The sequence below is a fragment of the Miniopterus natalensis genome, chromosome 16 (genome assembly GCF_054644295.1).
Source record: "Miniopterus natalensis isolate mMinNat1 chromosome 16, mMinNat1.hap1, whole genome shotgun sequence".
Taxonomy (NCBI): domain Eukaryota; kingdom Metazoa; phylum Chordata; class Mammalia; order Chiroptera; family Miniopteridae; genus Miniopterus; species Miniopterus natalensis.
In genome coordinates, this window is record NC_142096.1 from 44,719,959 (window position 1) to 44,746,282 (window position 26,324).

A 26,324-nucleotide genomic window follows, 5' to 3' on the forward strand; every position below is an offset into this window, starting at 1 on the left:
CCTGGATTTCAGGTGATTTGGGAAACATAATCCGCGTTTCTCCACAGTAAGAAACAACATGAGGCTTGCAAGAGATTGAAACAATGCAACCCAAAATGTATTCTAGCAGTGAAAACACACGTTTCTACAAAGACTTTGAAGGAGCAAGCAAAAGCTTAGTGGCTGAGTGTTCTTTCAGAGAGAAACACATGCATTTCATCCTTCTGGAGTGAGTTTTCAGCTTGGAATTCATATGCGTTTTGTACTTGCAGAATGTAGCTACCTGCTCGGGGTTTGTGCCATAGAAGCACCTTTCCTGCAGGAGCTTATTGCAACATTCGTTGTTTGGCCAAGTTCTTTAGGGCTGGTTTTGGAAGGTCTTTCAGGTTGGTCAAATTCCACATCATACGAAGTTTTTTCACAGCGCTGTTTCCAAGTGTCCACAAAGAGCTGCTGCTTGAAACTGTCCACATGCACATCTCCCATACTGGTGTGCTCGTTTTACTACCTGGATTTTAGTTTCCTCTTCTTTCTTTGAAATGACAAGCCTTCTTTCTGCATGCAACACACCTTGTAGCAGTTTTAGTTTGAAGCATGTTGGTGCTCTCAAAACGCTGTGGAACCTATGTAGAGTGTTTCACTCTCCAGCACTGAATACACAACTTAGAACTCCTTTCACCACAGACACGCAAACACATCTCTTTGTGAAAGTCTTAATTCAAGTCACTTGGAAATGTAAGGGCTTCATCGAGAACATGAAGGCAATCATGCTTTCGCACTCTGCAACTAATAGAAATGACCTCTTGTACATGCCTGTCTGAATTTCACTGCAAAATGCCCTACTTTTCTGGTTTCTTGAATGTTCTCAACGCATTAGGAGAAAGAGCGTGTTTGAGCAAGAGTGATGCAGTGTGCGGTTTCCTGGATTCAAGTGATTTGGGAAACATACTCCTTGTTTTGTCACATTGTCCGAGAAACAACATGAGGTTTGCAAGAGATTGAAACAATGCATCCCAAAGCGCATTCCAGCAGTGAAAAGAGACGTTTCTACAAAGAGTTTGAAGGAGCAAGCAAAAGCCTAGTGGCTGAGTGTTCTTTCAGAGAGAAACACATGCATTTCATTCTTCTGTGGACAGTTTTCGGCCTGAAATTCATTTGCATTTTGTACTGTGCAGATGTAGCTACCTGCTCGGGAGTTGAGTCATAGAAGCACCTATCCTGCAGGAGCTTATTGCAACATTCATTGTTTGGCTAAGTTCTTTAGGGTTGGTTTTGAAAGGTCTTTCAACTTTGGCAAAATCCCGCTTCGTACGAAATTGTTCCCAGCGCTGTTTCCAAGTGTCCACAAAGAGCTGCTGCTTGAAACTGTCCACATGCACATCTCCCATACTGGTTTGCTCGTTTTACTACCTGGATTTTGTTTTCCTCTTATTTCTTTGAAATGGCAAGCCTTCTTTCTGCATGCCACACACTCCTTGTAGCAGTTTCAGTTTGAAGCATGTTGGTTCTCTCAAAAAGATCTGTAACCTATGTAGAGTGTGTCACTCTCTAGCACTGAATACACAGCTTAGAGCTCCTTTCACCACAGACACGCAAACACATCTTTTTGTGAAAGTCCTACTTCAGGTCACTTGGAAATGTAATGGTTTCATCGAGAACATGAAGTCAATCATGCTTTTGCACTCTGCAACCGATAGAAATGACTTTTTGTACATGCCCGTCTGAAATTCACTGCAAAATGCCCTTCTTTTCAGATTTCTTGAATGTTCTCAACGCATTAGGTGAAAGAGCGTGTTTGAGCAAGAGTGATGCAGTGTGCGTTTTCCTGGATTTCAGGTGATTTGGGAAACATAATCCGCGTTTCTCCACAGGAAGAAACAACATGAGGCTTGCAAGAGATTGAAACAATGCAACCCAAAATGTATTCTAGCAGTGAAAACACACGTTTCTACAAAGACTTTGAAGGAGCAAGCAAAAGCCTAGTGGCTGAGTGTTCTTTCAGAGAGAAACACTTGCATTTCATCCTTCTGGAGTGAGTTTTCAGCTTGGAATTCATATGCGTTTTGTACTTGCAGAATGTAGCTACCTGCTCGGGGTTTGTGCCATAGAAGCACCTTTCCTGCAGGAGCTTATTGCAACATTCGTTGTTTGGCCAAGTTCTTTAGGGCTGGTTTTGGAAGGTCTTTCAGGTTCGTCAAATTCCACATCATACGAAGTTTGTTCACAGCGCTGTTTCCAAGGGTCCACAAAGAGATGCTGCTTGAAACTGTCCACATGCACATCTCCCATACGGGTGTGCTCGTTTCACTACGTGGATTTTGGTTTCTTCTTTCTTTGAAATGACAAGCCTTCTTTCCACGGTTGTCCCATCTTTGGGGAAATTGACCAGAGAAGTCCATTTTTGAAAGGTGCTCTTCTCTGGGATGTGTTCTAAGGCAAACTTCTCCTCGAAAGATGCCTCTATCTGCATGCTACACACACCTTGTAGCAGTCTCAGTTTTAAGTATATTGGTGCTCTCAAAACGCTGTGTAACCTATGTACAGTGTGTCACTCCCCAGCTCTGAATAGACAACGTAAAGCTGCTTTCGCAAACAGATTCGCAAGCACATCTTTTTGTGAAGGTCCTACTTCAGGTCACTTGGAAATGTAAAGGTTTCATCTTGAACATGAAGTCAATCATGCTTTTCCACTCTGCAAACAATAGAAATGAAATTTGTACATACCCATCTGAATTTCACATCAAAATGCCCTTCTTTTCTGGTTTCTTGAATGTTCTCAACACATTAGGAGAAAGAGCGTGTTTGAGCAAGAGTGATGCAGTGTGCGTTTTCCTGGATTTCAGGTGATTTGGGAAACATAATCCGCGTTTCTCCACAGTAAGAAACAACATGAGGCTTGCAAGAGATTGAAACAATGCAACCCAAAATGTATTCCAGCAGTGAAAACACACGTTTCTACAAAGACTTTGAAGGAGCAAGCAAAAGCCTAGTGGCTGAGTGTTCTTTCAGAGAGAAACACATGCATTTCATCCTTCTGGAGTGAGTTTTCAGCTTGGAATTCATATGCGTTTTGAACTTGCAGAATGTAGCTACCTGCTCGGGGTTTGTGCCATAGAAGCACCTTTCCTGCAGGAGCTTATTGCAACATTCGTTGTTTGGCTAAGTTCTTTAGGGCTGGTTTTGGAAGGTCTTTCATGTTGGTCAAATTCCACTTCCTACGAAGTTTGTTCACAGCGCTGTTTCCAAGGGTCCACAAAGAGATGCTGCTTGAAACTGTCCACATGCACATCTCCCATACGGGTGTGCTCGTTTCACTACGTGGATTTTGGTTTCTTCTTTCTTTGAAATGACAAGCCTTCTTTCCACGGTTGTCCCATCTTTGGGGAAATTGACCAGAGAAGTCCATTTTTGAAAGGTGCTCTTCTCTGGGATGTGTTCTAAGGCAAACTTCTCCTCGAAAGATGCCTCTATCTGCATGCTACACACACCTTGTAGCAGTCTCAGTTTTAAGTATATTGGTGCTCTCAAAACGCTGTGTAACCTATGTACAGTGTGTCACTCCCCAGCACTGAATACACAACATAGATCTCCTTTCAACACAGACACGCAAACACATCTTTTTGTGAAAGTCCTACTTCAGGTCACTTGCAAATGTAAAGGTTTCATCTTGAACACGAAGTCAATCATGCTTTTGCACTCTGCAACCAATAGAAATGACTTTTTGTACATACCCATCTGATTTCACATCAAAATGCCCTTCTTTTCTGGTTTCTTGAATGTTCTCAACACATTAGGAGAAAGAGCGTGTTTGAGCAAGAGTGATGCAGTGTGCGTTTTCCTGGATTTCAGGTGATTTGGGAAACATAATCCGCGTTTCTCCACAGTAAGAAACAACATGAGGCTTGCAAGAGATTGAAACAATGCAACCCAAAATGTATTCTAGCAGTGAAAACACACGTTTCTACAAAGACTTTGAAGGAGCAAGCAAAAGCTTAGTGGCTGAGTGTTCTTTCAGAGAGAAACACATGCATTTCATCCTTCTGGAGTGAGTTTTCAGCTTGGAATTCATATGCGTTTTGTACTTGCAGAATGTAGCTACCTGCTCGGGGTTTGTGCCATAGAAGCACCTTTCCTGCAGGAGCTTATTGCAACATTCGTTGTTTGGCCAAGTTCTTTAGGGCTGGTTTTGGAAGGTCTTTCAGGTTGGTCAAATTCCACATCATACGAAGTTTTTTCACAGCGCTGTTTCCAAGTGTCCACAAAGAGCTGCTGCTTGAAACTGTCCACATGCACATCTCCCATACTGGTGTGCTCGTTTTACTACCTGGATTTTAGTTTCCTCTTCTTTCTTTGAAATGACAAGCCTTCTTTCTGCATGCAACACACCTTGTAGCAGTTTTAGTTTGAAGCATGTTGGTGCTCTCAAAACGCTGTGGAACCTATGTAGAGTGTTTCACTCTCCAGCACTGAATACACAACTTAGAACTCCTTTCACCACAGACACGCAAACACATCTCTTTGTGAAAGTCTTAATTCAAGTCACTTGGAAATGTAAGGGCTTCATCGAGAACATGAAGGCAATCATGCTTTCGCACTCTGCAACTAATAGAAATGACCTCTTGTACATGCCTGTCTGAATTTCACTGCAAAATGCCCTACTTTTCTGGTTTCTTGAATGTTCTCAACGCATTAGGAGAAAGAGCGTGTTTGAGCAAGAGTGATGCAGTGTGCGGTTTCCTGGATTCAAGTGATTTGGGAAACATACTCCTTGTTTTGTCACATTGTCCGAGAAACAACATGAGGTTTGCAAGAGATTGAAACAATGCATCCCAAAGCGCATTCCAGCAGTGAAAAGAGACGTTTCTACAAAGAGTTTGAAGGAGCAAGCAAAAGCCTAGTGGCTGAGTGTTCTTTCAGAGAGAAACACATGCATTTCATTCTTCTGTGGACAGTTTTCGGCCTGAAATTCATTTGCATTTTGTACTGTGCAGATGTAGCTACCTGCTCGGGAGTTGAGTCATAGAAGCACCTATCCTGCAGGAGCTTATTGCAACATTCATTGTTTGGCTAAGTTCTTTAGGGTTGGTTTTGAAAGGTCTTTCAACTTTGGCAAAATCCCGCTTCGTACGAAATTGTTCCCAGCGCTGTTTCCAAGTGTCCACAAAGAGCTGCTGCTTGAAACTGTCCACATGCACATCTCCCATACTGGTTTGCTCGTTTTACTACCTGGATTTTGTTTTCCTCTTATTTCTTTGAAATGGCAAGCCTTCTTTCTGCATGCCACACACTCCTTGTAGCAGTTTCAGTTTGAAGCATGTTGGTTCTCTCAAAAAGATCTGTAACCTATGTAGAGTGTGTCACTCTCTAGCACTGAATACACAGCTTAGAGCTCCTTTCACCACAGACACGCAAACACATCTTTTTGTGAAAGTCCTACTTCAGGTCACTTGGAAATGTAATGGTTTCATCGAGAACATGAAGTCAATCATGCTTTTGCACTCTGCAACCGATAGAAATGACTTTTTGTACATGCCCGTCTGAAATTCACTGCAAAATGCCCTTCTTTTCAGATTTCTTGAATGTTCTCAACGCATTAGGTGAAAGAGCGTGTTTGAGCAAGAGTGATGCAGTGTGCGTTTTCCTGGATTTCAGGTGATTTGGGAAACATAATCCGCGTTTCTCCACAGGAAGAAACAACATGAGGCTTGCAAGAGATTGAAACAATGCAACCCAAAATGTATTCTAGCAGTGAAAACACACGTTTCTACAAAGACTTTGAAGGAGCAAGCAAAAGCCTAGTGGCTGAGTGTTCTTTCAGAGAGAAACACTTGCATTTCATCCTTCTGGAGTGAGTTTTCAGCTTGGAATTCATATGCGTTTTGTACTTGCAGAATGTAGCTACCTGCTCGGGGTTTGTGCCATAGAAGCACCTTTCCTGCAGGAGCTTATTGCAACATTCGTTGTTTGGCCAAGTTCTTTAGGGCTGGTTTTGGAAGGTCTTTCAGGTTCGTCAAATTCCACATCATACGAAGTTTGTTCACAGCGCTGTTTCCAAGGGTCCACAAAGAGATGCTGCTTGAAACTGTCCACATGCACATCTCCCATACGGGTGTGCTCGTTTCACTACGTGGATTTTGGTTTCTTCTTTCTTTGAAATGACAAGCCTTCTTTCCACGGTTGTCCCATCTTTGGGGAAATTGACCAGAGAAGTCCATTTTTGAAAGGTGCTCTTCTCTGGGATGTGTTCTAAGGCAAACTTCTCCTCGAAAGATGCCTCTATCTGCATGCTACACACACCTTGTAGCAGTCTCAGTTTTAAGTATATTGGTGCTCTCAAAACGCTGTGTAACCTATGTACAGTGTGTCACTCCCCAGCTCTGAATAGACAACGTAAAGCTGCTTTCGCAAACAGATTCGCAAGCACATCTTTTTGTGAAGGTCCTACTTCAGGTCACTTGGAAATGTAAAGGTTTCATCTTGAACATGAAGTCAATCATGCTTTTCCACTCTGCAAACAATAGAAATGAAATTTGTACATACCCATCTGAATTTCACATCAAAATGCCCTTCTTTTCTGGTTTCTTGAATGTTCTCAACACATTAGGAGAAAGAGCGTGTTTGAGCAAGAGTGATGCAGTGTGCGTTTTCCTGGATTTCAGGTGATTTGGGAAACATAATCCGCGTTTCTCCACAGTAAGAAACAACATGAGGCTTGCAAGAGATTGAAACAATGCAACCCAAAATGTATTCCAGCAGTGAAAACACACGTTTCTACAAAGACTTTGAAGGAGCAAGCAAAAGCCTAGTGGCTGAGTGTTCTTTCAGAGAGAAACACATGCATTTCATCCTTCTGGAGTGAGTTTTCAGCTTGGAATTCATATGCGTTTTGAACTTGCAGAATGTAGCTACCTGCTCGGGGTTTGTGCCATAGAAGCACCTTTCCTGCAGGAGCTTATTGCAACATTCGTTGTTTGGCTAAGTTCTTTAGGGCTGGTTTTGGAAGGTCTTTCATGTTGGTCAAATTCCACTTCCTACGAAGTTTGTTCACAGCGCTGTTTCCAAGGGTCCACAAAGAGATGCTGCTTGAAACTGTCCACATGCACATCTCCCATACGGGTGTGCTCGTTTCACTACGTGGATTTTGGTTTCTTCTTTCTTTGAAATGACAAGCCTTCTTTCCACGGTTGTCCCATCTTTGGGGAAATTGACCAGAGAAGTCCATTTTTGAAAGGTGCTCTTCTCTGGGATGTGTTCTAAGGCAAACTTCTCCTCGAAAGATGCCTCTATCTGCATGCTACACACACCTTGTAGCAGTCTCAGTTTTAAGTATATTGGTGCTCTCAAAACGCTGTGTAACCTATGTACAGTGTGTCACTCCCCAGCACTGAATACACAACATAGATCTCCTTTCAACACAGACACGCAAACACATCTTTTTGTGAAAGTCCTACTTCAGGTCACTTGCAAATGTAAAGGTTTCATCTTGAACACGAAGTCAATCATGCTTTTGCACTCTGCAACCAATAGAAATGACTTTTTGTACATACCCATCTGATTTCACATCAAAATGCCCTTCTTTTCTGGTTTCTTGAATGTTCTCAACACATTAGGAGAAAGAGCGTGTTTGAGCAAGAGTGATGCAGTGTGCGTTTTCCTGGATTTCAGGTGATTTGGGAAACATAATCCGCGTTTCTCCACAGTAAGAAACAACATGAGGCTTGCAAGAGATTGAAACAATGCAACCCAAAATGTATTCTAGCAGTGAAAACACACGTTTCTACAAAGACTTTGAAGGAGCAAGCAAAAGCTTAGTGGCTGAGTGTTCTTTCAGAGAGAAACACATGCATTTCATCCTTCTGGAGTGAGTTTTCAGCTTGGAATTCATATGCGTTTTGTACTTGCAGAATGTAGCTACCTGCTCGGGGTTTGTGCCATAGAAGCACCTTTCCTGCAGGAGCTTATTGCAACATTCGTTGTTTGGCCAAGTTCTTTAGGGCTGGTTTTGGAAGGTCTTTCAGGTTGGTCAAATTCCACATCATACGAAGTTTTTTCACAGCGCTGTTTCCAAGTGTCCACAAAGAGCTGCTGCTTGAAACTGTCCACATGCACATCTCCCATACTGGTGTGCTCGTTTTACTACCTGGATTTTAGTTTCCTCTTCTTTCTTTGAAATGACAAGCCTTCTTTCTGCATGCAACACACCTTGTAGCAGTTTTAGTTTGAAGCATGTTGGTGCTCTCAAAACGCTGTGGAACCTATGTAGAGTGTTTCACTCTCCAGCACTGAATACACAACTTAGAACTCCTTTCACCACAGACACGCAAACACATCTCTTTGTGAAAGTCTTAATTCAAGTCACTTGGAAATGTAAGGGCTTCATCGAGAACATGAAGGCAATCATGCTTTCGCACTCTGCAACTAATAGAAATGACCTCTTGTACATGCCTGTCTGAATTTCACTGCAAAATGCCCTACTTTTCTGGTTTCTTGAATGTTCTCAACGCATTAGGAGAAAGAGCGTGTTTGAGCAAGAGTGATGCAGTGTGCGGTTTCCTGGATTCAAGTGATTTGGGAAACATACTCCTTGTTTTGTCACATTGTCCGAGAAACAACATGAGGTTTGCAAGAGATTGAAACAATGCATCCCAAAGCGCATTCCAGCAGTGAAAAGAGACGTTTCTACAAAGAGTTTGAAGGAGCAAGCAAAAGCCTAGTGGCTGAGTGTTCTTTCAGAGAGAAACACATGCATTTCATTCTTCTGTGGACAGTTTTCGGCCTGAAATTCATTTGCATTTTGTACTGTGCAGATGTAGCTACCTGCTCGGGAGTTGAGTCATAGAAGCACCTATCCTGCAGGAGCTTATTGCAACATTCATTGTTTGGCTAAGTTCTTTAGGGTTGGTTTTGAAAGGTCTTTCAACTTTGGCAAAATCCCGCTTCGTACGAAATTGTTCCCAGCGCTGTTTCCAAGTGTCCACAAAGAGCTGCTGCTTGAAACTGTCCACATGCACATCTCCCATACTGGTTTGCTCGTTTTACTACCTGGATTTTGTTTTCCTCTTATTTCTTTGAAATGGCAAGCCTTCTTTCTGCATGCCACACACTCCTTGTAGCAGTTTCAGTTTGAAGCATGTTGGTTCTCTCAAAAAGATCTGTAACCTATGTAGAGTGTGTCACTCTCTAGCACTGAATACACAGCTTAGAGCTCCTTTCACCACAGACACGCAAACACATCTTTTTGTGAAAGTCCTACTTCAGGTCACTTGGAAATGTAATGGTTTCATCGAGAACATGAAGTCAATCATGCTTTTGCACTCTGCAACCGATAGAAATGACTTTTTGTACATGCCCGTCTGAAATTCACTGCAAAATGCCCTTCTTTTCAGATTTCTTGAATGTTCTCAACGCATTAGGTGAAAGAGCGTGTTTGAGCAAGAGTGATGCAGTGTGCGTTTTCCTGGATTTCAGGTGATTTGGGAAACATAATCCGCGTTTCTCCACAGGAAGAAACAACATGAGGCTTGCAAGAGATTGAAACAATGCAACCCAAAATGTATTCTAGCAGTGAAAACACACGTTTCTACAAAGACTTTGAAGGAGCAAGCAAAAGCCTAGTGGCTGAGTGTTCTTTCAGAGAGAAACACTTGCATTTCATCCTTCTGGAGTGAGTTTTCAGCTTGGAATTCATATGCGTTTTGTACTTGCAGAATGTAGCTACCTGCTCGGGGTTTGTGCCATAGAAGCACCTTTCCTGCAGGAGCTTATTGCAACATTCGTTGTTTGGCCAAGTTCTTTAGGGCTGGTTTTGGAAGGTCTTTCAGGTTCGTCAAATTCCACATCATACGAAGTTTGTTCACAGCGCTGTTTCCAAGGGTCCACAAAGAGATGCTGCTTGAAACTGTCCACATGCACATCTCCCATACGGGTGTGCTCGTTTCACTACGTGGATTTTGGTTTCTTCTTTCTTTGAAATGACAAGCCTTCTTTCCACGGTTGTCCCATCTTTGGGGAAATTGACCAGAGAAGTCCATTTTTGAAAGGTGCTCTTCTCTGGGATGTGTTCTAAGGCAAACTTCTCCTCGAAAGATGCCTCTATCTGCATGCTACACACACCTTGTAGCAGTCTCAGTTTTAAGTATATTGGTGCTCTCAAAACGCTGTGTAACCTATGTACAGTGTGTCACTCCCCAGCTCTGAATAGACAACGTAAAGCTGCTTTCGCAAACAGATTCGCAAGCACATCTTTTTGTGAAGGTCCTACTTCAGGTCACTTGGAAATGTAAAGGTTTCATCTTGAACATGAAGTCAATCATGCTTTTCCACTCTGCAAACAATAGAAATGAAATTTGTACATACCCATCTGAATTTCACATCAAAATGCCCTTCTTTTCTGGTTTCTTGAATGTTCTCAACACATTAGGAGAAAGAGCGTGTTTGAGCAAGAGTGATGCAGTGTGCGTTTTCCTGGATTTCAGGTGATTTGGGAAACATAATCCGCGTTTCTCCACAGTAAGAAACAACATGAGGCTTGCAAGAGATTGAAACAATGCAACCCAAAATGTATTCCAGCAGTGAAAACACACGTTTCTACAAAGACTTTGAAGGAGCAAGCAAAAGCCTAGTGGCTGAGTGTTCTTTCAGAGAGAAACACATGCATTTCATCCTTCTGGAGTGAGTTTTCAGCTTGGAATTCATATGCGTTTTGAACTTGCAGAATGTAGCTACCTGCTCGGGGTTTGTGCCATAGAAGCACCTTTCCTGCAGGAGCTTATTGCAACATTCGTTGTTTGGCTAAGTTCTTTAGGGCTGGTTTTGGAAGGTCTTTCATGTTGGTCAAATTCCACTTCCTACGAAGTTTGTTCACAGCGCTGTTTCCAAGGGTCCACAAAGAGATGCTGCTTGAAACTGTCCACATGCACATCTCCCATACGGGTGTGCTCGTTTCACTACGTGGATTTTGGTTTCTTCTTTCTTTGAAATGACAAGCCTTCTTTCCACGGTTGTCCCATCTTTGGGGAAATTGACCAGAGAAGTCCATTTTTGAAAGGTGCTCTTCTCTGGGATGTGTTCTAAGGCAAACTTCTCCTCGAAAGATGCCTCTATCTGCATGCTACACACACCTTGTAGCAGTCTCAGTTTTAAGTATATTGGTGCTCTCAAAACGCTGTGTAACCTATGTACAGTGTGTCACTCCCCAGCACTGAATACACAACATAGATCTCCTTTCAACACAGACACGCAAACACATCTTTTTGTGAAAGTCCTACTTCAGGTCACTTGCAAATGTAAAGGTTTCATCTTGAACACGAAGTCAATCATGCTTTTGCACTCTGCAACCAATAGAAATGACTTTTTGTACATACCCATCTGATTTCACATCAAAATGCCCTTCTTTTCTGGTTTCTTGAATGTTCTCAACACATTAGGAGAAAGAGCGTGTTTGAGCAAGAGTGATGCAGTGTGCGTTTTCCTGGATTTCAGGTGATTTGGGAAACATAATCCGCGTTTCTCCACAGTAAGAAACAACATGAGGCTTGCAAGAGATTGAAACAATGCAACCCAAAATGTATTCTAGCAGTGAAAACACACGTTTCTACAAAGACTTTGAAGGAGCAAGCAAAAGCTTAGTGGCTGAGTGTTCTTTCAGAGAGAAACACATGCATTTCATCCTTCTGGAGTGAGTTTTCAGCTTGGAATTCATATGCGTTTTGTACTTGCAGAATGTAGCTACCTGCTCGGGGTTTGTGCCATAGAAGCACCTTTCCTGCAGGAGCTTATTGCAACATTCGTTGTTTGGCCAAGTTCTTTAGGGCTGGTTTTGGAAGGTCTTTCAGGTTGGTCAAATTCCACATCATACGAAGTTTTTTCACAGCGCTGTTTCCAAGTGTCCACAAAGAGCTGCTGCTTGAAACTGTCCACATGCACATCTCCCATACTGGTGTGCTCGTTTTACTACCTGGATTTTAGTTTCCTCTTCTTTCTTTGAAATGACAAGCCTTCTTTCTGCATGCAACACACCTTGTAGCAGTTTTAGTTTGAAGCATGTTGGTGCTCTCAAAACGCTGTGGAACCTATGTAGAGTGTTTCACTCTCCAGCACTGAATACACAACTTAGAACTCCTTTCACCACAGACACGCAAACACATCTCTTTGTGAAAGTCTTAATTCAAGTCACTTGGAAATGTAAGGGCTTCATCGAGAACATGAAGGCAATCATGCTTTCGCACTCTGCAACTAATAGAAATGACCTCTTGTACATGCCTGTCTGAATTTCACTGCAAAATGCCCTACTTTTCTGGTTTCTTGAATGTTCTCAACGCATTAGGAGAAAGAGCGTGTTTGAGCAAGAGTGATGCAGTGTGCGGTTTCCTGGATTCAAGTGATTTGGGAAACATACTCCTTGTTTTGTCACATTGTCCGAGAAACAACATGAGGTTTGCAAGAGATTGAAACAATGCATCCCAAAGCGCATTCCAGCAGTGAAAAGAGACGTTTCTACAAAGAGTTTGAAGGAGCAAGCAAAAGCCTAGTGGCTGAGTGTTCTTTCAGAGAGAAACACATGCATTTCATTCTTCTGTGGACAGTTTTCGGCCTGAAATTCATTTGCATTTTGTACTGTGCAGATGTAGCTACCTGCTCGGGAGTTGAGTCATAGAAGCACCTATCCTGCAGGAGCTTATTGCAACATTCATTGTTTGGCTAAGTTCTTTAGGGTTGGTTTTGAAAGGTCTTTCAACTTTGGCAAAATCCCGCTTCGTACGAAATTGTTCCCAGCGCTGTTTCCAAGTGTCCACAAAGAGCTGCTGCTTGAAACTGTCCACATGCACATCTCCCATACTGGTTTGCTCGTTTTACTACCTGGATTTTGTTTTCCTCTTATTTCTTTGAAATGGCAAGCCTTCTTTCTGCATGCCACACACTCCTTGTAGCAGTTTCAGTTTGAAGCATGTTGGTTCTCTCAAAAAGATCTGTAACCTATGTAGAGTGTGTCACTCTCTAGCACTGAATACACAGCTTAGAGCTCCTTTCACCACAGACACGCAAACACATCTTTTTGTGAAAGTCCTACTTCAGGTCACTTGGAAATGTAATGGTTTCATCGAGAACATGAAGTCAATCATGCTTTTGCACTCTGCAACCGATAGAAATGACTTTTTGTACATGCCCGTCTGAAATTCACTGCAAAATGCCCTTCTTTTCAGATTTCTTGAATGTTCTCAACGCATTAGGTGAAAGAGCGTGTTTGAGCAAGAGTGATGCAGTGTGCGTTTTCCTGGATTTCAGGTGATTTGGGAAACATAATCCGCGTTTCTCCACAGGAAGAAACAACATGAGGCTTGCAAGAGATTGAAACAATGCAACCCAAAATGTATTCTAGCAGTGAAAACACACGTTTCTACAAAGACTTTGAAGGAGCAAGCAAAAGCCTAGTGGCTGAGTGTTCTTTCAGAGAGAAACACTTGCATTTCATCCTTCTGGAGTGAGTTTTCAGCTTGGAATTCATATGCGTTTTGTACTTGCAGAATGTAGCTACCTGCTCGGGGTTTGTGCCATAGAAGCACCTTTCCTGCAGGAGCTTATTGCAACATTCGTTGTTTGGCCAAGTTCTTTAGGGCTGGTTTTGGAAGGTCTTTCAGGTTCGTCAAATTCCACATCATACGAAGTTTGTTCACAGCGCTGTTTCCAAGGGTCCACAAAGAGATGCTGCTTGAAACTGTCCACATGCACATCTCCCATACGGGTGTGCTCGTTTCACTACGTGGATTTTGGTTTCTTCTTTCTTTGAAATGACAAGCCTTCTTTCCACGGTTGTCCCATCTTTGGGGAAATTGACCAGAGAAGTCCATTTTTGAAAGGTGCTCTTCTCTGGGATGTGTTCTAAGGCAAACTTCTCCTCGAAAGATGCCTCTATCTGCATGCTACACACACCTTGTAGCAGTCTCAGTTTTAAGTATATTGGTGCTCTCAAAACGCTGTGTAACCTATGTACAGTGTGTCACTCCCCAGCTCTGAATAGACAACGTAAAGCTGCTTTCGCAAACAGATTCGCAAGCACATCTTTTTGTGAAGGTCCTACTTCAGGTCACTTGGAAATGTAAAGGTTTCATCTTGAACATGAAGTCAATCATGCTTTTCCACTCTGCAAACAATAGAAATGAAATTTGTACATACCCATCTGAATTTCACATCAAAATGCCCTTCTTTTCTGGTTTCTTGAATGTTCTCAACACATTAGGAGAAAGAGCGTGTTTGAGCAAGAGTGATGCAGTGTGCGTTTTCCTGGATTTCAGGTGATTTGGGAAACATAATCCGCGTTTCTCCACAGTAAGAAACAACATGAGGCTTGCAAGAGATTGAAACAATGCAACCCAAAATGTATTCCAGCAGTGAAAACACACGTTTCTACAAAGACTTTGAAGGAGCAAGCAAAAGCCTAGTGGCTGAGTGTTCTTTCAGAGAGAAACACATGCATTTCATCCTTCTGGAGTGAGTTTTCAGCTTGGAATTCATATGCGTTTTGAACTTGCAGAATGTAGCTACCTGCTCGGGGTTTGTGCCATAGAAGCACCTTTCCTGCAGGAGCTTATTGCAACATTCGTTGTTTGGCTAAGTTCTTTAGGGCTGGTTTTGGAAGGTCTTTCATGTTGGTCAAATTCCACTTCCTACGAAGTTTGTTCACAGCGCTGTTTCCAAGGGTCCACAAAGAGATGCTGCTTGAAACTGTCCACATGCACATCTCCCATACGGGTGTGCTCGTTTCACTACGTGGATTTTGGTTTCTTCTTTCTTTGAAATGACAAGCCTTCTTTCCACGGTTGTCCCATCTTTGGGGAAATTGACCAGAGAAGTCCATTTTTGAAAGGTGCTCTTCTCTGGGATGTGTTCTAAGGCAAACTTCTCCTCGAAAGATGCCTCTATCTGCATGCTACACACACCTTGTAGCAGTCTCAGTTTTAAGTATATTGGTGCTCTCAAAACGCTGTGTAACCTATGTACAGTGTGTCACTCCCCAGCACTGAATACACAACATAGATCTCCTTTCAACACAGACACGCAAACACATCTTTTTGTGAAAGTCCTACTTCAGGTCACTTGCAAATGTAAAGGTTTCATCTTGAACACGAAGTCAATCATGCTTTTGCACTCTGCAACCAATAGAAATGACTTTTTGTACATACCCATCTGATTTCACATCAAAATGCCCTTCTTTTCTGGTTTCTTGAATGTTCTCAACACATTAGGAGAAAGAGCGTGTTTGAGCAAGAGTGATGCAGTGTGCGTTTTCCTGGATTTCAGGTGATTTGGGAAACATAATCCGCGTTTCTCCACAGTAAGAAACAACATGAGGCTTGCAAGAGATTGAAACAATGCAACCCAAAATGTATTCTAGCAGTGAAAACACACGTTTCTACAAAGACTTTGAAGGAGCAAGCAAAAGCTTAGTGGCTGAGTGTTCTTTCAGAGAGAAACACATGCATTTCATCCTTCTGGAGTGAGTTTTCAGCTTGGAATTCATATGCGTTTTGTACTTGCAGAATGTAGCTACCTGCTCGGGGTTTGTGCCATAGAAGCACCTTTCCTGCAGGAGCTTATTGCAACATTCGTTGTTTGGCCAAGTTCTTTAGGGCTGGTTTTGGAAGGTCTTTCAGGTTGGTCAAATTCCACATCATACGAAGTTTTTTCACAGCGCTGTTTCCAAGTGTCCACAAAGAGCTGCTGCTTGAAACTGTCCACATGCACATCTCCCATACTGGTGTGCTCGTTTTACTACCTGGATTTTAGTTTCCTCTTCTTTCTTTGAAATGACAAGCCTTCTTTCTGCATGCAACACACCTTGTAGCAGTTTTAGTTTGAAGCATGTTGGTGCTCTCAAAACGCTGTGGAACCTATGTAGAGTGTTTCACTCTCCAGCACTGAATACACAACTTAGAACTCCTTTCACCACAGACACGCAAACACATCTCTTTGTGAAAGTCTTAATTCAAGTCACTTGGAAATGTAAGGGCTTCATCGAGAACATGAAGGCAATCATGCTTTCGCACTCTGCAACTAATAGAAATGACCTCTTGTACATGCCTGTCTGAATTTCACTGCAAAATGCCCTACTTTTCTGGTTTCTTGAATGTTCTCAACGCATTAGGAGAAAGAGCGTGTTTGAGCAAGAGTGATGCAGTGTGCGGTTTCCTGGATTCAAGTGATTTGGGAAACATACTCCTTGTTTTGTCACATTGTCCGAGAAACAACATGAGGTTTGCAAGAGATTGAAACAATGCATCCCAAAGCGCATTCCAGCAGTGAAAAGAGACGTTTCTACAAAGAGTTTGAAGGAGCAAGCAAAAGCCTAGTGGCTGAGTGTTCTTTCAGAGAGAAACACATGCATTTCATTCTTCTGTGGACAGTTTTCGGCCTGAAATTCATTTGCATTTTGTACTGTGCAGATGTAGCTACCTGCTCGGGAGTTGAGTCATAGAAGCACCTATCCTGCAGGAGCTTATTGCAACATTCATTGTTTGGCTAAGTTCTTTAGGGTTGGTTTTGAAAGGTCTTTCAACTTTGGCAAAATCCCGCTTCGTACGAAATTGTTCCCAGCGCTGTTTCCAAGTGTCCACAAAGAGCTGCTGCTTGAAACTGTCCACATGCACATCTCCCATACTGGTTTGCTCGTTTTACTACCTGGATTTTGTTTTCCTCTTATTTCTTTGAAATGGCAAGCCTTCTTTCTGCATGCCACACACTCCTTGTAGCAGTTTCAGTTTGAAGCATGTTGGTTCTCTCAAAAAGATCTGTAACCTATGTAGAGTGTGTCACTCTCTAGCACTGAATACACAGCTTAGAGCTCCTTTCACCACAGACACGCAAACACATCTTTTTGTGAAAGTCCTACTTCAGGTCACTTGGAAATGTAATGGTTTCATCGAGAACATGAAGTCAATCATGCTTTTGCACTCTGCAACCGATAGAAATGACTTTTTGTACATGCCCGTCTGAAATTCACTGCAAAATGCCCTTCTTTTCAGATTTCTTGAATGTTCTCAACGCATTAGGTGAAAGAGCGTGTTTGAGCAAGAGTGATGCACTGTGCGTTTTCCTGGATTTCAAGTGATTTGGGAAACATAATCTGCATTTCTCCACAGGAAGAAACAACATGAGGCTTGCAAGAGATGGAAACAATGCATCCCAAAACGTATTCCAGCAGTGAAAACACACGTTCCTACAAAGACTTTGAAGGAGCAAGCAAAAGCCTAGTGGCTGAGTGTTCTTTCAGAGAGAAACACATGCATTTCATCCTTCTGGAGTGAGTTTTCAGCTTGGAATTCATATGCGTTTTGTACTTGCAGAATGTAGCTACCTGCTCGGGGTTTGTGCCATAGAAGCACCTTTCCTGCAGGAGCTTATTGCAACATTCGTTGTTTGGCTAAGTTCTTTAGGGCTGGTTTTGGAAGGTCTTTCATGTTGGTCAAATTCCACTTCCTACGAAGTTTTTTCACAGCGCTGTTTCCAAGGGTCCACAAAGAGATGCTGCTTGAAACTGTCCACATGCACATCTCCCATACGGGTGTGCTCGTTTCACTACGTGGATTTTGGTTTCTTCTTTCTTTGAAATGACAAGCCTTCTTTCCACGGTTGTCCCATCTTTGGGGAAATTGACCAGAGAAGTCCATTTTTGAAAGGTGCTCTTCTCTGGGATGTGTTCTAAGGCAAACTTCTCCTCGAAAGATGCCTCTATCTGCATGCTACACACACCTTGTAGCAGTCTCAGTTTTAAGTATATTGGTGCTCTCAAAACGCTGTGTAACCTATGTACAGTGTGTCACTCCCCAGCACTGAATACACAACATAGATCTCCTTTCAACACAGACACGCAAACACATCTTTTTGTGAAAGTCCTACTTCAGGTCACTTGCAAATGTAAAGGTTTCATCTTGAACACGAAGTCAATCATGCTTTTGCACTCTGCAACCAATAGAAATGACTTTTTGTACATACCCATCTGATTTCACATCAAAATGCCCTTCTTTTCTGGTTTCTTGAATGTTCTCAACACATTAGGAGAAAGAGCGTGTTTGAGCAAGAGTGATGCAGTGTGCGTTTTCCTGGATTTCAGGTGATTTGGGAAACATAATCCGCGTTTCTCCACAGTAAGAAACAACATGAGGCTTGCAAGAGATTGAAACAATGCAACCCAAAATGTATTCTAGCAGTGAAAACACACGTTTCTACAAAGACTTTGAAGGAGCAAGCAAAAGCTTAGTGGCTGAGTGTTCTTTCAGAGAGAAACACATGCATTTCATCCTTCTGGAGTGAGTTTTCAGCTTGGAATTCATATGCGTTTTGTACTTGCAGAATGTAGCTACCTGCTCGGGGTTTGTGCCATAGAAGCACCTTTCCTGCAGGAGCTTATTGCAACATTCGTTGTTTGGCCAAGTTCTTTAGGGCTGGTTTTGGAAGGTCTTTCAGGTTGGTCAAATTCCACATCATACGAAGTTTTTTCACAGCGCTGTTTCCAAGTGTCCACAAAGAGCTGCTGCTTGAAACTGTCCACATGCACATCTCCCATACTGGTGTGCTCGTTTTACTACCTGGATTTTAGTTTCCTCTTCTTTCTTTGAAATGACAAGCCTTCTTTCTGCATGCAACACACCTTGTAGCAGTTTTAGTTTGAAGCATGTTGGTGCTCTCAAAACGCTGTGGAACCTATGTAGAGTGTTTCACTCTCCAGCACTGAATACACAACTTAGAACTCCTTTCACCACAGACACGCAAACACATCTCTTTGTGAAAGTCTTAATTCAAGTCACTTGGAAATGTAAGGGCTTCATCGAGAACATGAAGGCAATCATGCTTTCGCACTCTGCAACTAATAGAAATGACCTCTTGTACATGCCTGTCTGAATTTCACTGCAAAATGCCCTACTTTTCTGGTTTCTTGAATGTTCTCAACGCATTAGGAGAAAGAGCGTGTTTGAGCAAGAGTGATGCAGTGTGCGGTTTCCTGGATTCAAGTGATTTGGGAAACATACTCCTTGTTTTGTCACATTGTCCGAGAAACAACATGAGGTTTGCAAGAGATTGAAACAATGCATCCCAAAGCGCATTCCAGCAGTGAAAAGAGACGTTTCTACAAAGAGTTTGAAGGAGCAAGCAAAAGCCTAGTGGCTGAGTGTTCTTTCAGAGAGAAACACATGCATTTCATTCTTCTGTGGACAGTTTTCGGCCTGAAATTCATTTGCATTTTGTACTGTGCAGATGTAGCTACCTGCTCGGGAGTTGAGTCATAGAAGCACCTATCCTGCAGGAGCTTATTGCAACATTCATTGTTTGGCTAAGTTCTTTAGGGTTGGTTTTGAAAGGTCTTTCAACTTTGGCAAAATCCCGCTTCGTACGAAATTGTTCCCAGCGCTGTTTCCAAGTGTCCACAAAGAGCTGCTGCTTGAAACTGTCCACATGCACATCTCCCATACTGGTTTGCTCGTTTTACTACCTGGATTTTGTTTTCCTCTTATTTCTTTGAAATGGCAAGCCTTCTTTCTGCATGCCACACACTCCTTGTAGCAGTTTCAGTTTGAAGCATGTTGGTTCTCTCAAAAAGATCTGTAACCTATGTAGAGTGTGTCACTCTCTAGCACTGAATACACAGCTTAGAGCTCCTTTCACCACAGACACGCAAACACATCTTTTTGTGAAAGTCCTACTTCAGGTCACTTGGAAATGTAATGGTTTCATCGAGAACATGAAGTCAATCATGCTTTTGCACTCTGCAACCGATAGAAATGACTTTTTGTACATGCCCGTCTGAAATTCACTGCAAAATGCCCTTCTTTTCAGATTTCTTGAATGTTCTCAACGCATTAGGTGAAAGAGCGTGTTTGAGCAAGAGTGATGCAGTGTGCGTTTTCCTGGATTTCAAGTGATTTGGGAAACATAATCTGCATTTCTCCACAGGAAGAAACAACATGAGGCTTGCAAGAGATGGAAACAATGCATCCCAAAACGTATTCCAGCAGTGAAAACACACGTTCCTACAAAGACTTTGAAGGAGCAAGCAAAAGCCTAGTGGCTGAGTGTTCTTTCAGAGAGAAACACATGCATTTCATCCTTCTGGAGTGAGTTTTCAGCTTGGAATTCATATGCGTTTTGTACTTGCAGAATGTAGCTACCTGCTCGGGGTTTGTGCCATAGAAGCACCTTTCCTGCAGGAGCTTATTGCAACATTCGTTGTTTGGCTAAGTTCTTTAGGGCTGGTTTTGGAAGGTCTTTCATGTTGGTCAAATTCCACTTCCTACGAAGTTTTTTCACAGCGCTGTTTCCAAGGGTCCACAAAGAGATGCTGCTTGAAACTGTCCACATGCACATCTCCCATACGGGTGTGCTCGTTTCACTACGTGGATTTTGGTTTCTTCTTTCTTTGAAATGACAAGCCTTCTTTCCACGGTTGTCCCATCTTTGGGGAAATTGACCAGAGAAGTCCATTTTTGAAAGGTGCTCTTCTCTGGGATGTGTTCTAAGGCAAACTTCTCCTCGAAAGATGCCTCTATCTGCATGCTACACACACCTTGTAGCAGTCTCAGTTTTAAGTATATTGGTGCTCTCAAAACGCTGTGTAACCTATGTACAGTGTGTCACTCCCCAGCACTGAATACACAACATAGATCTCCTTTCAACACAGACACGCAAACACATCTTTTTGTGAAAGTCCTACTTCAGGTCACTTGCAAATGTAAAGGTTTCATCTTGAACACGAAGTCAATCATGCTTTTGCACTCTGCAACCAATAGAAATGACTTTTTGTACATACCCATCTGATTTCACATCAAAATGCCCTTCTTTTCTGGTTTCTTGAATGTTCTCAACACATTAGGAGAAAGAGCGTGTTTGAGCAAGAGTGATGCAGTGTGCGTTTTCCTGGATTTCAGGTGATTTGGGAAACATAATCCGCGTTTCTCCACAGTAAGAAACAACATGAGGCTTGCAAGAGATTGAAACAATGCAACCCAAAATGTATTCTAGCAGTGAAAACACACGTTTCTACAAAGACTTTGAAGGAGCAAGCAAAAGCTTAGTGGCTGAGTGTTCTTTCAGAGAGAAACACATGCATTTCATCCTTCTGGAGTGAGTTTTCAGCTTGGAATTCATATGCGTTTTGTACTTGCAGAATGTAGCTACCTGCTCGGGGTTTGTGCCATAGAAGCACCTTTCCTGCAGGAGCTTATTGCAACATTCGTTGTTTGGCCAAGTTCTTTAGGGCTGGTTTTGGAAGGTCTTTCAGGTTGGTCAAATTCCACATCATACGAAGTTTTTTCACAGCGCTGTTTCCAAGTGTCCACAAAGAGCTGCTGCTTGAAACTGTCCACATGCACATCTCCCATACTGGTGTGCTCGTTTTACTACCTGGATTTTAGTTTCCTCTTCTTTCTTTGAAATGACAAGCCTTCTTTCTGCATGCAACACACCTTGTAGCAGTTTTAGTTTGAAGCATGTTGGTGCTCTCAAAACGCTGTGGAACCTATGTAGAGTGTTTCACTCTCCAGCACTGAATACACAACTTAGAACTCCTTTCACCACAGACACGCAAACACATCTCTTTGTGAAAGTCTTAATTCAAGTCACTTGGAAATGTAAGGGCTTCATCGAGAACATGAAGGCAATCATGCTTTCGCACTCTGCAACTAATAGAAATGACCTCTTGTACATGCCTGTCTGAATTTCACTGCAAAATGCCCTACTTTTCTGGTTTCTTGAATGTTCTCAACGCATTAGGAGAAAGAGCGTGTTTGAGCAAGAGTGATGCAGTGTGCGGTTTCCTGGATTCAAGTGATTTGGGAAACATACTCCTTGTTTTGTCACATTGTCCGAGAAACAACATGAGGTTTGCAAGAGATTGAAACAATGCATCCCAAAGCGCATTCCAGCAGTGAAAAGAGACGTTTCTACAAAGAGTTTGAAGGAGCAAGCAAAAGCCTAGTGGCTGAGTGTTCTTTCAGAGAGAAACACATGCATTTCATTCTTCTGTGGACAGTTTTCGGCCTGAAATTCATTTGCATTTTGTACTGTGCAGATGTAGCTACCTGCTCGGGAGTTGAGTCATAGAAGCACCTATCCTGCAGGAGCTTATTGCAACATTCATTGTTTGGCTAAGTTCTTTAGGGTTGGTTTTGAAAGGTCTTTCAACTTTGGCAAAATCCCGCTTCGTACGAAATTGTTCCCAGCGCTGTTTCCAAGTGTCCACAAAGAGCTGCTGCTTGAAACTGTCCACATGCACATCTCCCATACTGGTTTGCTCGTTTTACTACCTGGATTTTGTTTTCCTCTTATTTCTTTGAAATGGCAAGCCTTCTTTCTGCATGCCACACACTCCTTGTAGCAGTTTCAGTTTGAAGCATGTTGGTTCTCTCAAAAAGATCTGTAACCTATGTAGAGTGTGTCACTCTCTAGCACTGAATACACAGCTTAGAGCTCCTTTCACCACAGACACGCAAACACATCTTTTTGTGAAAGTCCTACTTCAGGTCACTTGGAAATGTAATGGTTTCATCGAGAACATGAAGTCAATCATGCTTTTGCACTCTGCAACCGATAGAAATGACTTTTTGTACATGCCCGTCTGAAATTCACTGCAAAATGCCCTTCTTTTCAGATTTCTTGAATGTTCTCAACGCATTAGGTGAAAGAGCGTGTTTGAGCAAGAGTGATGCAGTGTGCGTTTTCCTGGATTTCAAGTGATTTGGGAAACATAATCTGCATTTCTCCACAGGAAGAAACAACATGAGGCTTGCAAGAGATGGAAACAATGCATCCCAAAACGTATTCCAGCAGTGAAAACACACGTTCCTACAAAGACTTTGAAGGAGCAAGCAAAAGCCTAGTGGCTGAGTGTTCTTTCAGAGAGAAACACATGCATTTCATCCTTCTGGAGTGAGTTTTCAGCTTGGAATTCATATGCGTTTTGTACTTGCAGAATGTAGCTACCTGCTCGGGGTTTGTGCCATAGAAGCACCTTTCCTGCAGGAGCTTATTGCAACATTCGTTGTTTGGCTAAGTTCTTTAGGGCTGGTTTTGGAAGGTCTTTCATGTTGGTCAAATTCCACTTCCTACGAAGTTTTTTCACAGCGCTGTTTCCAAGGGTCCACAAAGAGATGCTGCTTGAAACTGTCCACATGCACATCTCCCATACGGGTGTGCTCGTTTCACTACGTGGATTTTGGTTTCTTCTTTCTTTGAAATGACAAGCCTTCTTTCCACGGTTGTCCCATCTTTGGGGAAATTGACCAGAGAAGTCCATTTTTGAAAGGTGCTCTTCTCTGGGATGTGTTCTAAGGCAAACTTCTCCTCGAAAGATGCCTCTATCTGCATGCTACACACACCTTGTAGCAGTCTCAGTTTTAAGTATATTGGTGCTCTCAAAACGCTGTGTAACCTATGTACAGTGTGTCACTCCCCAGCACTGAATACACAACATAGATCTCCTTTCAACACAGACACGCAAACACATCTTTTTGTGAAAGTCCTACTTCAGGTCACTTGCAAATGTAAAGGTTTCATCTTGAACACGAAGTCAATCATGCTTTTGCACTCTGCAACCAATAGAAATGACTTTTTGTACATACCCATCTGATTTCACATCAAAATGCCCTTCTTTTCTGGTTTCTTGAATGTTCTCAACACATTAGGAGAAAGAGCGTGTTTGAGCAAGAGTGATGCAGTGTGCGTTTTCCTGGATTTCAGGTGATTTGGGAAACATAATCCGCGTTTCTCCACAGTAAGAAACAACATGAGGCTTGCAAGAGATTGAAACAATGCAACCCAAAATGTATTCTAGCAGTGAAAACACACGTTTCTACAAAGACTTTGAAGGAGCAAGCAAAAGCTTAGTGGCTGAGTGTTCTTTCAGAGAGAAACACATGCATTTCATCCTTCTGGAGTGAGTTTTCAGCTTGGAATTCATATGCGTTTTGTACTTGCAGAATGTAGCTACCTGCTCGGGGTTTGTGCCATAGAAGCACCTTTCCTGCAGGAGCTTATTGCAACATTCGTTGTTTGGCCAAGTTCTTTAGGGCTGGTTTTGGAAGGTCTTTCAGGTTGGTCAAATTCCACATCATACGAAGTTTTTTCACAGCGCTGTTTCCAAGTGTCCACAAAGAGCTGCTGCTTGAAACTGTCCACATGCACATCTCCCATACTGGTGTGCTCGTTTTACTACCTGGATTTTAGTTTCCTCTTCTTTCTTTGAAATGACAAGCCTTCTTTCTGCATGCAACACACCTTGTAGCAGTTTTAGTTTGAAGCATGTTGGTGCTCTCAAAACGCTGTGGAACCTATGTAGAGTGTTTCACTCTCCAGCACTGAATACACAACTTAGAACTCCTTTCACCACAGACACGCAAACACATCTCTTTGTGAAAGTCTTAATTCAAGTCACTTGGAAATGTAAGGGCTTCATCGAGAACATGAAGGCAATCATGCTTTCGCACTCTGCAACTAATAGAAATGACCTCTTGTACATGCCTGTCTGAATTTCACTGCAAAATGCCCTACTTTTCTGGTTTCTTGAATGTTCTCAACGCATTAGGAGAAAGAGCGTGTTTGAGCAAGAGTGATGCAGTGTGCGGTTTCCTGGATTCAAGTGATTTGGGAAACATACTCCTTGTTTTGTCACATTGTCCGAGAAACAACATGAGGTTTGCAAGAGATTGAAACAATGCATCCCAAAGCGCATTCCAGCAGTGAAAAGAGACGTTTCTACAAAGAGTTTGAAGGAGCAAGCAAAAGCCTAGTGGCTGAGTGTTCTTTCAGAGAGAAACACATGCATTTCATTCTTCTGTGGACAGTTTTCGGCCTGAAATTCATTTGCATTTTGTACTGTGCAGATGTAGCTACCTGCTCGGGAGTTGAGTCATAGAAGCACCTATCCTGCAGGAGCTTATTGCAACATTCATTGTTTGGCTAAGTTCTTTAGGGTTGGTTTTGAAAGGTCTTTCAACTTTGGCAAAATCCCGCTTCGTACGAAATTGTTCCCAGCGCTGTTTCCAAGTGTCCACAAAGAGCTGCTGCTTGAAACTGTCCACATGCACATCTCCCATACTGGTTTGCTCGTTTTACTACCTGGATTTTGTTTTCCTCTTATTTCTTTGAAATGGCAAGCCTTCTTTCTGCATGCCACACACTCCTTGTAGCAGTTTCAGTTTGAAGCATGTTGGTTCTCTCAAAAAGATCTGTAACCTATGTAGAGTGTGTCACTCTCTAGCACTGAATACACAGCTTAGAGCTCCTTTCACCACAGACACGCAAACACATCTTTTTGTGAAAGTCCTACTTCAGGTCACTTGGAAATGTAATGGTTTCATCGAGAACATGAAGTCAATCATGCTTTTGCACTCTGCAACCGATAGAAATGACTTTTTGTACATGCCCGTCTGAAATTCACTGCAAAATGCCCTTCTTTTCAGATTTCTTGAATGTTCTCAACGCATTAGGTGAAAGAGCGTGTTTGAGCAAGAGTGATGCAGTGTGCGTTTTCCTGGATTTCAAGTGATTTGGGAAACATAATCTGCATTTCTCCACAGGAAGAAACAACATGAGGCTTGCAAGAGATGGAAACAATGCATCCCAAAACGTATTCCAGCAGTGAAAACACACGTTCCTACAAAGACTTTGAAGGAGCAAGCAAAAGCCTAGTGGCTGAGTGTTCTTTCAGAGAGAAACACATGCATTTCATCCTTCTGGAGTGAGTTTTCAGCTTGGAATTCATATGCGTTTTGTACTTGCAGAATGTAGCTACCTGCTCGGGGTTTGTGCCATAGAAGCACCTTTCCTGCAGGAGCTTATTGCAACATTCGTTGTTTGGCTAAGTTCTTTAGGGCTGGTTTTGGAAGGTCTTTCATGTTGGTCAAATTCCACTTCCTACGAAGTTTTTTCACAGCGCTGTTTCCAAGGGTCCACAAAGAGATGCTGCTTGAAACTGTCCACATGCACATCTCCCATACGGGTGTGCTCGTTTCACTACGTGGATTTTGGTTTCTTCTTTCTTTGAAATGACAAGCCTTCTTTCCACGGTTGTCCCATCTTTGGGGAAATTGACCAGAGAAGTCCATTTTTGAAAGGTGCTCTTCTCTGGGATGTGTTCTAAGGCAAACTTCTCCTCGAAAGATGCCTCTATCTGCATGCTACACACACCTTGTAGCAGTCTCAGTTTTAAGTATATTGGTGCTCTCAAAACGCTGTGTAACCTATGTACAGTGTGTCACTCCCCAGCACTGAATACACAACATAGATCTCCTTTCAACACAGACACGCAAACACATCTTTTTGTGAAAGTCCTACTTCAGGTCACTTGCAAATGTAAAGGT